The sequence below is a fragment of the Dermacentor andersoni genome, chromosome 3 (genome assembly GCF_023375885.2).
Source record: "Dermacentor andersoni chromosome 3, qqDerAnde1_hic_scaffold, whole genome shotgun sequence".
Lineage (NCBI taxonomy): Eukaryota > Metazoa > Arthropoda > Arachnida > Ixodida > Ixodidae > Dermacentor > Dermacentor andersoni.
This window is the reverse complement of record NC_092816.1, coordinates 151210684-151229321: the sequence shown is the minus strand read 5'-3', so window position 1 is coordinate 151229321 and position 18638 is coordinate 151210684. Positions and strand designations below refer to the sequence as shown.

General features: G+C 48.9%; 1 non-coding gene across 1 annotated transcript; it reads right to left on the bottom strand.

The window, feature by feature from the left end:
• Positions 1-5189: 5189 nt before the first annotated feature.
• TRNAA-UGC (transfer RNA alanine (anticodon UGC)) lies at positions 5190-5261 on the bottom strand. Its single transcript has one exon. It is a non-coding gene; the product is annotated as a tRNA-Ala (tRNA).
• Between the last annotated feature and the right edge of the window lie 13377 nt (positions 5262-18638).

Genomic DNA, 18638 nt, shown 5'->3' with positions numbered 1-18638 from the left:
CGGGAGGCATTGCGACTATTCGTGCGAGCCTTCTTTCTACCCTGCTTGGTGGTGTTGAGGAGGCTGTCGAGGTACGACTTGGTGACGTAATTGTTCTTTGCGTGTGCTATGAAATTGTTGATCTGGGCTGTTAGGCCGGTGACCTGGCTTGTGAAAGTGGCGACTTGATTTGCGAGCGTAGTGACTTGGGTGTTAAGGGTCGCAATATTCTCGATGATAGGCTTGGTGATGCTTTCAGTCAGAGCGGGGATGTTCTTTGTGAAGACGTCCTCGAAAGCCTGGAGGTGCTTTTGAACTCTATCTTCAATCGCCGAATAAACTGCCCCCGTGGTTAGCGTTGTAGATGCTTGCTTGCTTCTATGTTCGTATTTTTTGCATCTTTGGAACAGTCTGTCTATGAGGCTTTGTTGATTTTGGAGCTTGCTCTTGAGGGCTGTTACGGCTACCGCTTCTGCCTATCCGACGCTGGCACTGCCAGAGCTGCCGGCGACATTGGCGTAATTCACACGTTTTCTGGAACGCGACCGCGATCTTGACGTGAGTCTGGTACTTCTGGTGGTGCTACTGGAGGCGTTACTTGAGTTGGCGGCGCATCCATTGGCAGTGCCTAGTTTAGGCAACTCATCGCGGTTGGAGCTCCATAGACTGTCTCGTTCTTGGATCCTGTTTTACTATTCCTGTCTTACTTGGTAAGGTGGTGGGTTAGGCTTGAGCTCTTTCTTGTATTCTTTCCCAGCCGTTTCGTATTCTTCTCTGTTAATCTTAGGATGACAATCATGGTTCGGGGGTTCTTTTGTTTTGCCACATTTGTAGCAGAAATTTGGGGTTGGTTTTGGTCAAACGTTTTGACGATGTCCGAGGTGGCCACAGGTTCGGCAATAATGAACTGATTTGAGGTAGGGCTTGCATCGGTAGTCGTCGCTCTGATAAATGATACTGTAGGGGACGTGTGGGCCCTCAAAATAGATGACCGCCGCCGTGGACTGTCCGAGCATGCGGGCGTTGAGGACTGTATAGCGTGTTGGCACTCGAATTCCATCCATTAACTCCGCGCTGCAAGTCCCAGGCGTGATACCGTAGATAACACCTTTGCTGACATCTTCGGGTAGACGCGAGTTGGCTTTGATGTTGTAAATGTTGCCTCCAAGCTGTAAGTGACATTGGCTAAGTTTTGAGTGCAGTTCTTGTTCGCTGTACTTGCAATGATGAGGTTTTCTTCTTTTTACATTTGTACTCGCACGTTGTCGTGGAATTCTTTTTGCAATATTCCGCTGGCTCTTCCGACTGCGTGAGGGACTGTGACGAGTGACCATTGGGTGAGTTCAAGGCCAGCTTGTGGGCGGTAGACAATCTTGGTGTCGTCCAAAGGTAGCGGTGGCATTCTGGATTTGCGCGGCGGCGGCGGCGGCATGGCTGGCTGTTGTGTGGATTGGGTGGCTGCGGGGCTTTGATGCGCGTGATTTCCTTCTTGCCTTTCCTTTCCCATGTCAGCCATTGGTCATTGAGATCTATAGTTCTGCCGTTGTTTTTATCGTAGGTCCAAGATTGCACGACGTCGGCTTCTTCCGCTGAGTCTGTATGCATTGAGCTTGTTTCTTCTTGTCGTTCCCTTGACGTCGCGTCCGTCGCGGGTGTTTCTTGGGTCATCTCAAAGTCTGTCAGCCGTAGCGCCTGCGAACGCCGAGCCTCCTCTCCGGCTCACAGTGCACTTGTAACGCCTGTTGCACGTGCGGCAGCGAGCACTGTCGGCCTCCTTTCACGCACACCGTGTCCCTGTTGCACGTGCGACAGCGGTTCTCCCCGGCGGTGAAGATGAAGCTGGAAGTCTTGACCAAAACGAACTCACTTCTAAAGTAGGTGGTATCCTCTGGTTCCAATTAGCTTGCCGATTCTGTGGGTGCAAAATGAAAAGCGTGAGTGGCCTTTCCCGTAAAAATGAGCGCAAGACGCAGCAGCCCATGTGAGGCACGTCAGTACTCCACGGCCCCCTATCGGAGAGACCCATAGCACGAAGAGTTAATTTTTATTCATTGCTGACTAGGACACTGCACTAACCAGAAAATATAGACTCAAAAAAAAAGAAGCCAATTTTAAATCGGCCAAGAGTTATGCCAAGGACGCCGACTACGGAGGGGGGGGGGTGGAGGTAAGGGGTCTCGGCGACCCGAGCCCTTCCGCCCCGCCCCTCCCAGCGATGCCGCAGAAACCCCACGACCTATATTTACGTGTCCCGATTTCCCGTCGCCAGACTTATATCGCTCACATTTTCCAGGCGTCGTTTAAGTTTGTCTCTAAGTTCTAACTTGCTAAAATTTTAGTTTTACTGAATCCATATTATAGTATTGCTGGCGCGGGCATGCTCCGCCTTTTATCAATTCATAGCTTTCCTAAAATTTTTGCAAATGCCGATAATAGAGAAGAGCGCGCATTATAGGAATTGAGCAAACTAACCTGCACTTCCAGTGGTAGGGACAGGTTCTACCTGGACAATAATTATGTTGCTAAATGTCCACATTGCTTCCAACATTGCTTTCTATAGCGAAGCTGTTAGTGCGAATAGAAGCACTGAAACACGTTATATGCGTGTTCCGACGGTGTCCTGAGAGAGCTATGTAGTGTGGGGAATGTTAACGATAATACGTAGAAGTATATTAATGTGTTCGTTTAATTACTGACTAAATGACAATTTCTAAATGATCTTCCTGTATCTTTTATCCTGTTTATAGCGGCGCAAATAAGAAGCTCGCGAGGCTCCCCCGCTTGTCTGAAAGAAACAATGGCGGTAGCAAGTCTATATTTTTAGACAAAATGGGCCATTCTATGGTGACGCGTACCGAAATCGTTATAGGCTATTTTATGCGAACCACGCAGGAAGTTTGCCCAATGCTCTAAAAGAACTCAGAACGGCACAAAACTAACATTGTGCGGGATGCGTTGGAACCTGTCAAGGGTGTCATTACAGCCTCTGCGAAAAAATCCTTAAACAAGTGCTCAAAAGTCATTATCAGCTATGTTTCCCTGTGTCTCGAGAGAACTGTACATCCCACCAACTTTACATATTGTGAAAACAGAGGCCATGTTAAGCGTAAGGTGTGGAGAAACGTTAGCGTTTCTGGCAAAATTATGAGCGTTGGAAATAAATACAAAATCCTCGTTCTCTCCTCACTTACATGTGCAATATCAGGTTCATAATCGATTTCCCCGGTGCCTTCGGTGAGTTAAACAAGGTACATTGTCCCTATCTTGTGCCATTTAGGCGAATGGTATGGGTAAGCTGTAGGAGAAGTAAGAAGTGTGTGGGTTAATGACAGCCTTCGCAGTTAATTATGCGTCCGAGTGGCACGGAGCGTTTTAGGTGTGTTTTACGAACGGCGCAGAATTTAGCCCGCGGTCCCGAGATCTCCGCAACTTGCGCCAAGATCGAATTTGTGAAAATGAGGAAAACGTTATCGCCAATCAAAATGCGAAGTTAAATGCGTGTTGTGAAATTACAAAATTGCTTCAGCATTTGCTTGAAAGCGCCAGTTGGTCGTTATTCGCTGTTTCCGAGTGTCCCATGATATTTGTGCACGATACCAAGTTCACAATAAGTAAATACTTTGGCCATACGTGGCACGATGTTTGAAAATGGTATAACATTTGCGGCTTAATTGCATAATTGCAATTAAGCCGGAAATAATTTCAATAATTTGAAAGTAATTACTGAGCACTCGTCTTGTGTCTATTTTCATGCTTTCCACGAGGCAAGATAGGCTTCCCCGAGGACGACCTCGACAAGCTAAACGAGTAGCTTGTTAAGTATTTGGATAAAACATGGGGGAGAATGTGTAGGCAATGTTCAGAGTGGGCGCGTCAATTTCAACCTTTCCAGTAAATTTTGCGTGCAAATTCGTGAATGTTGAGGGGAGGTTTCATGGTTGATAATTAGGCAAACTTCAATGTGTGTCGTTCAATAACAGCGAAAAATTGAGAGCAATGTCGAGAGGAGATGTAAGAGCCAACGAGGTGGAATTTGGTGGATTGGGGCCCAGATAGGGTCTGACGATGTGCGTCGCATACGTTTGCGCAGCCAAGATAAGTTTGCGCACACCGCGTGTATTTACCGATGCAGCTAAAGGCTACGCAGTGATTGCCCAACGACCTTGTATGAAGTGACATGGCGTAAATTTCACAAAGGACGGGCTAAAATTACCTCCAAATCGTTCCGCAGCCCGCGACGGTTCCCACAAGCCAGAGAGGAGGAAAGGCTCGCCGCAAGCCCCTTTCTTCCTCGCCCGATGAAAATGTCTAAATGGCTTAGATGACAGTCGCAGTGCCTGGTACAGGCTCCTCAAACCGAATTTCTTTCGTGCATAACCATCCGCTCCCGAGCGATTATTCTTTACCCCTGCCGCTTGTGCGTTGTCAGCGACACCCTGGATGAGGAACTGGTTTGTGACGTTACACACGGACACTGCTGCTGAGCAATGACCTAGCTGACTCGCACACGTCGGGCCTGTGAAACGCGACATGACAAACAGAAATTATGGACTATATACAGGCTGAAGAGCACAGCCTGATAATTTTTTTTATTCGAGTAGGTATCGTAAGGTATGCGCTATCCTATAATCACGATAATTACAGTTCGAAACGAAAATTCGGGACTTTAACAAAGGGTGCGTTGCTGGAACTCCTTCGACTGGCATTCGATATACACCCAGCAAACCGCCGCTCGCCGGCCTCCACTGCCGCAAGAAAACTGCTCCGAGACTCCATCGAACAGCTGCACTGTACGGCTTGCACAATGTAACGTATGTTAGTCAACGGTGAGAACTGAACACATTCTTGTAGTGTTTTAATCCTTCTGAGCGAATGTAAATACCAAAGAGCATTGAGAAACAGCTTCTTTTCCCTTAACTTTATGCAGAGCATGACGTTCGCCACGAGAATTTGGCTGACGGTAAGCGTTTCTTCCGTGTGTTTGGTATGAAGCTCAAAACGTCGAAATGCGTTTTTGAATTGGTGTTTTACTATCCTATACGACAGCCTTTATTTAACTGCAGTAGCGATTCCGTTAGTTAACTTTACGTAACTTCCCTGCACGCATTCATGCCTAAGATGCAGGAACGCGTGGGCGTTGGAGGGAAAAAAAGAAAAAGAATGAACACTGTGGAGGCAGAGACGCAGCAATTGAAAAAATAAAAGTGTCATGGAGGTGCCGGGGTTCGAACCCGGGACTTCTCGCATGCAAAGCGAGCGCTCTACCTCTGAGCTACACCCCCTGGACTTTCGGCAGGTTTTGCTTATTGCAATTATTGCGTAACTACGTTTAGTTTCGAAGACATGAAGCCTGCTTTGTACAGGCCGTGAATTGGACAACCTAATTCCTGAGCTCTGGCAGTCCGTGTGTCACTTTGTGATAATCAGCTTAACCAGTGAGTCAATCAATGCCGAATCTTGATTAGAAGCTGAGGAATGCGCAACGAACGAAGTATAATAGATGTAACCTTAAAAAATAAATACGTTGATTATTGTATTGGATTCAAACGCAAAAAACACGATGTCCTAATTAACATTAGGAGCGAAAGATGGAGCTCGGTAGCTAGTGCGATCAGCATAACCGATGACCGCTGCTTGATTAGAGTAAAACGGTTGCGAAGGGGTACAAAATGGCAGCAGATGGCTGCAGCGACTGGTCTCTCTTCTGGATTGAACAAGGCGGGCGGCACTGGCAAGCCAGTCCATTCGCGGCAGCCTGGACAGAGCTGTGACCTCCAACCGCCATTTGCACCGAGTCTTGAGCGCAGTGGGTTCCGGACAAGAAGCACAGACACAAGTGCTTCTCGTGCCTAAAACAAAGTCGACCCAAGGACCAAAAGGAGACGAGTGCATCGGTAATTAACCAATGAACCAAGGGGTTCGCTTAATGCGCTGTTGCACAAATTGGGCAGCACACTGCAGCAGACACGCGAAGAGCTCAGCGTACCTCGCAATGCCTCCGCGCTTTCGAAGGGCGAGGTTGCATGGCAAAATCTACCTGGCATGGTCGACAGCAGGTCCTGTTCGTGCATAGGTTGCGAGAGTTCCTACGACGAAGAAAAATCGTCGTGCACCAGGTCAGTGACGCGGCGTGGGCCACAAGAAAGGAGACCACCAATATGGCTCTTGCGTGCTCTGTAGGCACTGTTTCTACGTTTCTCCTAAAAACGCCAGCGAACGAGGGACCATGCACGTTTCCTTGGCCGAAACGACACCTCAAGATGTCAGCTTTGGCGATCACGTGTCTTACGCACGAAGGACAATGAAGTTGAGCTCGTGGAAACGCACTAAGGCGTGGGACTTATCGCGCGGTTCGTAAAAAATCGAGCACCGGGCGGTGTTCGTGGTATGGCTACAGCCTAAGAAGCTGACACGTACGTTGCTGAAACACAGCTCTCAATTTTTCTTTTCGTTTTTTTTGTTTTTTTTTTTCTGCAGCAACGGCGCCCGTGGTGCCTAACCTTCCACATGCTGTCTGGCAGGTGCAACCTCCTAAGGGTCGGAGTGGCAGTCGTCTGCCGGCCATTGCGGCAGACGACGGCCATTGCGGCCTGTCGTCGACACCGGGCCCGTCGAGGAGCAAACTGAGCCATGCCGTAGCGGACGCGTAGCGCGTTGAAGAAAGAACGAGCCACCCGTGCAGAAATATGGGATCAGAATTCGCTCCAACTGCGCTCGCTCGGGATAATTTCGAATATCCTTTATTTACTCCTTGTTGATCAATTCTGACAGTTCCGAGAATTCTATCTGATATCTTCAGTTAGACAATTTCATTATTTGTCGTTTCTGTACTGGGTCCTTTGTTACTTGCGAGAGCTTATCTACTGGTCGCCTTGGTGCCTTACCTCCCTCTTCAATTGCTGCTTCTGAAGCCAGCCTAGTTACGGTTTCATTCATTACATCTATGCTATCTTCATCTTTCTGTCCTAAGACTGCATATTTGTTTGCGAGCATCAGCCTGAAGTGGTCTGCTTTTGCCCGTTCTGCGTCTAGGTTGGCCTGTTTCTTCCTGACTAATTTTACTGTTTCTCTCTTCAAACTGAGGTCAATCCTGACCTCATTAATTAACCTATGATCACTGCGATTTACCCTACCTAACACTTCTACATCCTCCACTATGCTGGGATTGGCAGAAAGTATGAAATCAGTTTTATTTCTTGTGTCGCCATTAGGGCTTTTCCAGGGCCAGTTTCTTTTGCTACGCTTCCTGAAGGTGTTCATTATTCGCAGTTTATTCCTTTTTGCGAATTCTACCAATATCTCTCCTCCAGCGTTCCTAGAATCGACGCCGTAGTTGCCAATTGCTTGTTCGCCAGCCTGCTTTTTCCCCAGTTTTGCATTGAAGTCGCCCATTACTACAGTATACTGAGTTTGCACTTTTCTCATCGCTAATTCAACATTTTCATAAAATTGATCTACTTCATCATCATCATGACTGGAGGTTGGAGCGTAGGCTTGTACTACCTTTATTTTACACCCATTATTAAGTTTTATTACGCGTACAGCTACGCTCTCAATAATGCTGTAGAATCCGTCAATGTTGCCCGCTACGTCCTTGTGGATTAGGAATCCTACTCTGAACTGCTTCTTATCTTAAAGTCCTCTACAGCAGAGGACCTGGCCGTTTTTCAGCACTCTATAAACTTCACCAGTCCTTCTAACCTCACCAAGGCCAATGATATCCCAAACAATACCTGATAGTTCCTCAAGGAGTCCTGCTAGACTAGCTTCAATCGAAAGGGTTCGGGTGTTGTACATTGCCAGGGTCAGTTTCCATTTTTATAAAGTAATATGATACAATATTAAAATAATAATCAAATATAATAAAAGCGAGGGTACTAGATATTGTAAGAATCGCACCGCTGGCACGAGTTGTTGCAAACTCAGCGCTGACACCCGTTGTTGCAATCGGGTCGCAAGCCCCAAGGGTAGCGTTGGCCTGGCGGCCTGGGGCACTGGAAGCATCCGAAGGTCTCGGCAAAGCATGAGTCGACTGGTAACAGAACAACTGGTTTATTCTAACATCGCAAAAGAGCGGGCGGTCAGGTCGACCGAAGTGAGAGACGGGAGAGCACGTAACTCGACAGAAGAAATCGGAGCCTCTCTCCCGGCGTCCGGGGGCAGCTGCTTTTATAGTCTCGGAGTCGAGGGCAAGAGGGAACGCCTCGATAGAGGCGCACGTGACGGGGCACGGACACGCTGAGAGACATGTTGAGACGAGTGTAGTGACGCATCCGCCAGTGGGGCGCCGATCAGACCTCCTCGCTTCACACTTGGGGAGCTCCTCTCCCCGGCTGCCGCGCTTTGACAAGCGTGGGCACACACACACACACGCACACACGAAGACACGTGGCACTGAAACACGCCTGGACGCGCTTGGCGGGGAGACTGCGGGAGCTCCGAACGGGCCAAAATGTCCGCCGCTTTTAACGAAGCTCCGGCGTCCGTTGCATCCGCGCCGGCTATACCGCGCGTTGTAGGCGAAACGTAACAATATATATGGAAGCGCACCCGTGAGAACCACCACCGCGATGCGCAGAGGCTTGCCGCAAGATCGCACAATATACCAAGCGCAAGCACGAGCTGATATAGCCGTCGGTGAGGGCACCACCAACCCAGTAGCATCAATAGATCGCAATACACGATCTATAAAAAGTGAAGCATAAGCTCGCTCGACGTCATAAGCAATACGCTGCCTTAGTGATGCTCGATATCGCGAAAGTATACGACACCGTGGAGCACACGGCATTGATAAATCGGCTAACATCCTGTGGCGTTTCTGGCTATATAGTAGCGTGGATTCACTCGCTTTTAGGTGAAAGAGAGCTCCACTGCTACCAGAAGCGGCGTTTCTTCTTCTAGGTATCAACAAACGAGAGGAGTACTGCAAGGCTCAGTCCTTTCACCTATCCTTTTTAATCTTCTCATGAGCACACTTTCCCGTCATGAAGAAGTAACCACTTAAGTTTATGCAGACGATATTGCGTTTAACGCATCTGCAAACGACATCCACATGCTGTACCAGACTGAAAACTTACTTTTGTGCCCTGGAGAGGTGGTTAGATGTTAATCAGTTTTTACTCAATGCCAGCACATGTGCCGTTCTCGTCTTTCCGATACATGACCCAGTGCACATCTCATTGTTTTACCACCTTCAAGACATACCACAGGTAGAGTCTGTTAAATACCTTGTAATGACACACGTGCAAATGGCATATTGCCTAGGCTGGGTAATCGTCGAGTAGGATTGAGAGGAGATACACACCCCATGACATATCATATCCGGTATTAGAATTTGGTTGCGTGCTCTTCTCTGGAGCTTCAGCCTAGCAGTCCCGCTCTCTGAACCTCTTAGATAGAGAAACATTAAGTTTATCTTTAGGGCTTCTTAGGTTGGCGCAAATTTTGTTCTTTATCTAGAATACCGTGTTCCTACACTTTCGTGGAAGTTCCGCCTTTTAACCATGCAGACGTTCTTGAGAATTTATGAATCACCACTGCGACGTTCTCAAACAATATATAATTCCCAGTCTGCGTTGTTTTTTGGTGTCATCTGGTCGTGATTACACAATCCGAAAATCACATTCGTGCAGAAATTACTTGACCCTTTGGAAGTGCGCATATGTGATGTACTTCCGATTCGATCTCGCCAAAGCTGTTTCCACGGATATTCAATTCGATGCTATCTTTCCCTAATAATGCAAAATTACTTCCCCATCGTGTTCTGGACGGTATATTACAGGATCATCCGCAGAACCCTCAAACAAACGTCGTTATTGCGACAGACGCTTTGCAACGTGAAGAGAAGTTAGATGTGGGAATGTTTCCCTCGATTCTTAATTGGGCATTTTCTCTTCGGCAGCCGGATTTTACGCCTATATTTTCAGCCGAATTCATGGCAGTGGTGCTGGCTCTACGCACATTAAGCCCATAAACTACGCCAGCCGTGATGGTCACTAATTCGTTATCATTGTGCTCACCCTTACTGCTTCTCGTCACTTACGCGTAATGAGGACGTTTCATTCATCGCACCGGAGTACTCGATAACTGTGCCTGCCCACAAAGGACTAATTATAAATGAAAGTGCAGATTCCCTAAGCAAGGCATCGATAAGCGGCCCGATTCTCCCGTATTGCCCTTTGACTGCTCATGTCACTGCTTCTAGATTTCGCAGGAGTTTCGTTATGCAGGCATTGTCAGACTGCGCAATAACTAACTCTGTCAATTACCGACATCTTCTGTACCCTTGGCAAACGGATTTTTGCCGAAGACGAAACGTTAAAGTCTCCATCACGAAGCTGCACTGCCGTATACCTACGTTAAACTTCTATATACACAGGTTTGGCCTGGTTCTGTCACTGTTATGCTCCTTCATTGGCGAAGCGGAGACAATAGATCATTTCTTTATGTCCTGTGGTCTTTATGTCTTTATATCCGTTTTTCTGTAATAAGAAAAAGACTACTGGAAATCCCGCTTAGCAATACAGGCCTAGATTTACCTGGGCCTGTGATGTTATCTTTTGGAGCCTCCATTATTGGGTTCAGGCACAGAAATGTGTGCTTGGCAATCCAAAATTACCTGATCGAAACTAATTGATTGCCATGTTAGACTGGTCCTCCCCCATTCCCGCCATAGTTTTTATTTACTCATTTATTTATTAAATAAACAATGATATAATTATCTATTATTAGTCGTTTATTCCCAGTTCTATTCTGATTGCGTTTTCCCTCTCGAAAATTACTTTCTAAGCTACAATGTTGAATGGCCTATTCCATTGTTCTTTATAAACCTAAGTTAAACGCTCATTTCATGGTCAATCCTCCACTGGGGATTCACAGACCGCCTGCAGGACTTTGACACAAGGGAGGGTCACAACCTACACTCACTGCATCCTTACATCATTACACCCTGAGGCGTTACACAGGGTGCGTATCGTCTGGACACCTGGACACGCCCCTCTCCATGGTAATGAACGCGCTAATTCGGTAGCCCGACAGCAGCTAACCGGGCGCCATTGGAAGAGCTGTCCAACCCAGACAACGCACCGGCAGAACCACCGGACTACGCTGAAACTCTACAATATTACAGAGATAGCAGGGGTCCCTTACCCCCACCACATGTTTCCGTTAACCGAGAAGATGCCTTCGCGTTGCGACAGGTTCAAACTAATTCATTCCCCGGCCTCTTTTATCTTCACCTCTTCCACCCCACACAGTATCCCTCATACCTACTGTGGAGCAAAGCCCGCGCGATATCATTGCACCTGAGAGTGCCCACATCCTCCGGGTTACTCCCCTATTCCTTCACCTTCACTTTCCTTCTTGGAGACTGCGCTGACCAGCTTAGACCCGCAAGAGCAGCGACCGTTGATCCTGCGGGTATGCGGAGTGGCGCGAGCCAATGGCGCCCCAAACTAAGGGCTCCACCCAACGCGGAAGTCACCCCACCTCATTACAAATAAATGTTTTCTTTCTCTCTCTCTCTCTCCGCTGTGGAATGCGCCACAACCACTCAGGAAGACAACAACAACAGCTTAGAGGCTCCTAGAGTTTTCATGAATCCTCGTGCACACCCAATGATTATGGCTAGCCTGTGCCGAATGCACGGAAGAGCAGGAGCTTCGCATTTTAACCGCTGTGTAACACTACATAAGAGAGAGTATTGTTTTTTTCGGCGATATAGTTGCTTCGCCAAATTTTTCTTTACATTGTAGCCATCTCTGCACGCGCTTGCGAACGTTGTGCAATGTACAATACCCGTTCCTGTCTTGATCGCTGTTTGTTTTCGAGCCAGGCTTTATCAAGCGAAGAAGAAGAACAGCAGCCGCACGCTTCTCGCGGCGACCGTGTCATATCCATTGTTTAAATCGCAGCGCCCTAACCATTCCCGGCTGATTACGACTCTCCTTGAATTACGCCTGCGTTTCGTAACTACCGCGAAGACGACATGGCCCAAGCACAGCGAAAAAGACAGCGGCAGCCACTGCAGGCATTCGACAACGCCACGTACGTGATATCGGCAGACCAGCTGGCCGGACAGGGGCCCTACAGCTACAACCCTCCGTACGAACGAAGTCAGGGATTCGACATGACCAGGCATTCCGATGGACGGCATCCGCCGCTGATTTACCGCCACGATGCAGACCTTTACGCCATGAAGTCTGCGTGGCTCGCAGCTCAGCGCGGTATCCCGGTTAGCGGCGAAGCAATATGGCCTACGACGCCGAAGCGGATCGACGTTCCACTTCCGCCTCCGAGCCACCTGCCAGCTATGGGACCTGACCGCGCCGTGACGTCTTCGGCGAGGGCCGGCGCTGGCGTTAACCACGGTAGGACAGATCCTTCGACGAGCAGCGCGACGACAAGCGCCACGACCAGCAGCAGCGGTGACAGCAGTAGCGGTAGCAGCACCGATCGCAGCGAGGCCTGCTACGCTTGCAGCGCGACGAGCGGCGGCGGCGGCGGCTCGGATTCCGTTGTTCCCGAGCGTCGCACCCTCCGCGGTCACCGACTCGTTCGCTCTCCGCCATCCAAGCGCCAGAAACGACGGGTGTCCTGGGCAACGTGCGCGCCCGTCGTCATGATGGCGCTGATTATGGCGTCCCTGCTGCTCGTCTCCCTCGCCGCCATGGCACGCTCGGATCGCGTGATGGCCGCGGTCTCAGCCGTCGGCCGTCTGAATGTCAATAACCGGAAGCCGGAGCTGGTCATGTCGTCTGCCAAGGCCAGAGTGACCGTCCTGGCCCCAGATATGGTCGTTAGGCCGCCGAAACCGAAAACGATGAGTGGGCGTATCGCAGGTACGCTGAACGAGACCAGTCCCCGTAGGACCGAGGAAGACGTTGAGAGAACGACGGTCGCGGATGAAGCCGCTACTCGGCAGGTTACCGCCGGCAACGAGCGCGCGAGACAAGGCAAGCCACTGAAGGAGTCCGACGTTCTCGAGGCCCCGGCGGACGATTACGGAAACATCGAGGTCGGGGAAAGCAGCGAGGACCTCATGGCTTTTCCGTTCCAACGTCCCGTGAGTTCAAAGGGACCTGTTCAGTAGCGGCTGGGCGGTGGTTTTCGCAAGCGGTTTACGCATAGGTATTGCATAAGATGGATGGAGCATAGCTCTTCTCGTTTCGGTTAATTTATTCACACGTGTTGACCGGGTCATTGGAAAGCAAAGTACACAGTCGTAGTTATAAGGCGAGGCATTGCACGGAGCCCGAATGGACCACGTAGCACGAAGCGGCGAACAAGATGCGTAGCACGTAGCCATGCACGTGACCGGCCGGGCGCTGCCTGTTTATTGGGGCTAGCTGTTTGATGATATTGGTGGCAGTTAATTGTACACACAAATAAGGCATCACATTTAAGGTGGTGACCATCATTACACTGGTGCTGATAACTTATCGCTGCCCACCCGTTTTCTTTATTGTCTGCAATATCCTCTTAGTTCATTCTGAAAACGTTATGCATATTATACAGGGTATTTCATTGAACACTTCCATTTTTTTTTAAACTGCCTGTGGCAGATAGCACAATTATAGTCCATGAGCTGGTATATTCGAACAGGCGGACATTACTTGCACAAAAAAATGGAAATGCATAGTCGCCTAATTAACGAAAATTCACCAATCAAGTTTTTAAGTAATTACCCTATGGCACATATTGAAATTTATAAATTCTTGCGGGTGAGACTGCAAGACCTGTCCACTTGACAAGAAACAACACTAACACTGTACTAGTTCGCCACCTTTTTGAGGCGGTTGGGCACCCTGTGTAAGTATGGCACCGCCACGGGGCGCCCACAGGGACGAGCGTAAATGTAAACGCACGGAGCGGCTGTCGGGTAAGCTTTAACATCTTTTATGAGACTCTCGGTGACTGACAACAAGGTGTCTTCGGGATACCCAGCCCCACGAAAATGGCTCGCTTGTTGCTGAACGCTGCAGGAAGCCTGGTGCTCATAGCATTCTTTAAGAGCAGCCCTCGGGCAGGTAGTAGCTATGCCTCTCCACTTCGAATGCTCCGTATGGTAGTCGAGCAAGGGCTTCTTGCTCCTAGGAGAGTACATCCAACTCAAGGAGCTAACATTTAGAATGATGCGAATATCTAAGAATTGTAAGCCCCCCATCTACTGGCAACTCATGAGTGAACTTTAGTCCTATTGCACATTCTTCAAGAACACCCAGAACGTCTCTTACAGCAACGTCTCTCCCCTCAGACTGCATTCCTATCAGCACAACAAGTAGTCGACATACATGTATATAACAGCTGCAAAAGTATTACCAAGTAACAAAATAGTACGTCTATCCCGAACAGATAAAAAAGATAACTTAGAACAGGCTCTACGCGCGAGCCAATGCAGACACTATCTTTCTGGACCAAAGTGTCCTGGTAAAAATCAATAAGGGTATAAGACAGATAACATCTTAGCATCTCCACGAAATTCTCAACAGATGGGCCAGCGGCATTTTGAAAGTCAATGGGACGGAACTCCTACATATGCTCCCTGACGGCCGGAAATGAAAAACTCAGCTGGAGGGAGGGAGCAAAAATCACCGCCCAAGCACTCCGTACAGATGGTTAACCAGCGAATCTGAAACGTGCGGACCTGGCGTCTATCACTGGATTATACCGACGTTTTATTAAACGATGGCATGGTAGGCTCCCGCATCCTCGATACGCAGTTGCTGCTTGCGCTCGGCTGCATGAGCCGGTTCTTGTGCCCGGGCTGCAGCGTCGGCATGGCGTAGACAATCTCGTTCCCGGTTCTGCTCGCGGTGTCTCTGATCAAAAGCCGCCTGCTCCTCAGGAGTACGTGTGACGCGTGGCCTTTTCACTCCGATCCATCACGTCATGTTACCTGGCCCTGCTGCCATACAATCTAAATGGGATGCTTCCGAGTAGCCAAAAGTGATGGTGACGTCACCGATTTCGTCACGCCAGCCTTGTCAATGGAAATTTCAGGCCAGGTAGCGTGACGTCATGGATCGGAGTAAACAAGCCTTGTGCTATCTAGGTGGTGCTGACTAACCGCGCGCCTCTCTTTCTCGCCTTTAATTTTTCGCGCACGCGCATGGGGTTGCGCGGAGGAGTTTTCGGCGTGCAGGCGACCGACAGACGGACGGACGGACACATCGGCTAGCCATATACAGCTTCGCTGCAAAGATCTCTCCCACTTTAATTGAGAAGGCATAAAACCGTTCCCTAGTGTTTCCTGCGCTGATAGGTAGTTAACCAGTTCAATGGAAATGCGTGACAAGAACGGGTCGCTGACAGACAAAATTTCAAGGTGTTTCTGAAGAAATTTTGGCATTCCCGCACTAGTAAATTTTCAGGCGCTATTAACTATGTCGCAGCAACTGCATCAGCACGAACTAGCCCAACTCTATTCGTTAATGTGATGAAGGAACACTTCCGGCGGAATAAAAATAATGTGACACCATATCTGTTAAATACAGAAGTGACGTCATTCTTGTTCTAAAAGGCTCGAAATATGTTTTGGTGACCTGCCATTAGAGCTGTATTTTCAGATGTCCCACATTTCGACTCGACGGGCGTCTCGAGCTTTCAGCGTGAAAAGCAATGCAGCGAAAAGTGAGCCGCGCTCGTGTGGAAATGGCATGCCCGCATGAACATCGTTTCCTTGCAGGCCGAGGAAAGCCTTCTGTGTAGAGTGCTAGCCGCTTTGTCAGACGCCAAGCCCGTCGGCCAGCGTAGCCACGCGAAAACAGCTAAATTTCACAATTACCTGGCGAATTGTTAACACACTACTTTTGACAGTAGACGCTAAGAAGCGATAAGTTCACCCACGCCACAAGTATTCAGACAATCGTTGACAAGCAAAGCAACACAACGTGTGGTGGGGGCGTATTGTAGCAGTTGATATTAACGAGCGCGCCTTTCTGCACACGCAAGAGCTGCACTGAGGCGCTATTCTCGACACGCATGGCAGCTGCACGGCCGCCATTATCCGCCATGTTGACTCTCTGATTGGTTGTGGAGAGCTCTCGTGCCTTCGAATTTCTGCCGGGAAGCGGAAGTGGGCGAAAGCAATTTTGCGTTTTCATCAAGATGACCAAACGCGACGTGGAGCTGCGAATTTTATCGACTAATACGTTTTTTTGGTCCTTGGCAGATATATTGTTACGTTAGCGCTTCAAAAAGGAAGTGAGCGGTAGCGTACAGAAGCCAGTGCAATGCATCTGCAATTTCGCGAATATGTGGTGGCGATCGAAGATAGCCGCCATGCCAGCTTGCTGATTGGCTGAAGGAATCTCCCGTGACGAGCGTCACAGGAAGGGCTGTTTCCTAAACGTCATTGTGACGATGCGTGACGTTGCGTTGTGCCGCGATTGCCGAGATTTTCCGCCATAATTTGTGGTGCGACGAGCCGCGCGAGTTATGCTAATGAGCAGCCGTATGAAATGGCAGCCGAGAGGGATGCGTATCGCCACATTTTCTCCGTCGTTTGTCGCCATAAAAATATTTCGTTCATAACGTGTGCTCATAGTATTTGCATCGCTCTCGGGTGGTGTTGGCATTTGTGTTTGGAGTCATCATTTTTTAAAATAACGCGTTTATACGAAGTAATATTGATTGAACATAGCAAACTTTCCGCAATGTTGTCCACTTTTCACTGCTGCATTTGTATTGTAATCAAGAATAATGCCTTTTCGTACAATCCAAAGCTATGACAACGGAGTCTTTTAATTATAAAACGAAATGTACGCAAGGCGGCGCCTTGAAGTTTCCACCCGCGGTGCGAGTAACCAGCGAAGTGGACAAGAGATGGCAGCGCCGGCGCTTGCGTCGCGCTAGTGGTTATCTCTGGCGCGCGCAACGCTATCGGCGATATTCGGCCATTGCTCAGCCAGCCGAGTCGGGCTGAGCCATTGCGTTTCACGAGACAGCGATAACGTGGCCTAGAACGTGCGCGCATCACCACTGGTAGGTCGCGTATGTCGTCTTAAGGTAGAAAACAAGTGCGTTGGTGCCAACATACGATGGCTCATTCCATTTCCCGAGGACACGCATCTTACCTAATGAAGCAGACAACGGCTTGTACGCAGCAGACGACGGAAGCGAGAAGCGTTTTCGACGGAATAATCATGCGCTTTGAGCTAGCTGCTTTATTTTTACAGCGGAGGAAAACTGTTTTGCTTTACCGAGAACTTTACGTCCAGCGCCTTCATTTCAGTTTCTTAGGCAAAACGTCAAGTTGGCGTGACGTTACGAAAGCAAAATGGGGCGATCGGCGCCATTTCCTTCGCGTCGCGTCTACTTCACGCATCGAAGAAAATGGCGGAATGTCTAGGATAGCGTCCCTGCGTACAATTAAGTGACAGCGGCGTTAACGCCCCCTTTATTAGAGGGCTCTGAAAAAGATGTATTTATTGTTAACAATGCAGTAAAATAGAGTTCTTTCCTCGCCGCACGTGTTTGGTTCAATGAATCAAACCGCCTCTCGCTTAAGTTAAAAAATACGACCCCTGCCGCCAAGGGTCACAATGTTTAGGAGGCGAGGGCCCTGTCAAGTTCTACGTATTTTACAGGGAACCCGTTTATGCGGACCCTGTGCCGTCATTGTCGGACTTCGATAAAGAGAGGCCACGTGACCAAGCGGGAGAGGAAAAGACCTCAACAGAGCGAAAGGAGTTGGAGGGATCCCTTTCCCCCTGTGAGAATGTTATCTTGTACGGTTGTCACACGGTGCATTTTCGGCAATCGAGGAAGATCGGCATCGAATTTATGGACGAGGTATTCCAACCTGCCGCGAAGGAAACAAATGTTATGCTGGCTGTTTGCGGCCAACGAACAGAAACGCGATACTACGAGCGCGTGGCTGCCGGAACTTCTTGCGCCAGCAACAAGTGCCGGCAGCCAATCGTCAAAACGATTGCAGCGCCCGCCGTATTTCGGGTTTTGCGCCCAATATACGGAACTTTGGATTAGTGGTTCCGCACATTCCATCCCAGTTACAACTACAGGAATACCACGAGTATGGTGCGTATTACTGAGGAAGAAGCTGCATAATACCGCAAGCGTCAGCGAGAGTTGGCTCGTGAACGGGCTCATCGTCGTGGGACCGACCCCGAGCTGCACGCCAGGGATGCAGAGTTTAAACGGCAGCGCCGGGAGACCGATCCCGAAGTACGCGTCCGAGATTTACAAATATAGACTGCTTGCGAAGTTTGACGTGCAAATGGTGTAACACTCGGCGTAACTAACACAGCGTCGCTGTTCGGTCATCTTCACGGACTGGAAGGGGCGGCGATTGTTTCCCTAATTTTCTCGTAGAATGCAGTTTGCATTATAGTGGAAATGAAGTATTATTATTAGTATTGTTAAAACATCTGGCTTGCCTAACGTGAGCATAGCGGTGCGTATACGCCGAGTGCTGGCGAATTGTTCGGTAGATTACGAATAAAACGTCAACAGTTGTTGCCTACAAGGCGGTTCATCTCTTTTGAGAAGGCAGGAGTGAGGCAGATCTCTCAAAAATTTGGTTTCGTAACAGAACGAACTTCAAAGTACAACCGACATCGTCTTGCACAGTCAAGCATCAAATACGTTTACGCCGAAATGTTTAAGACTGGAAATGAAGCGCGATGAAACTAAAAAAG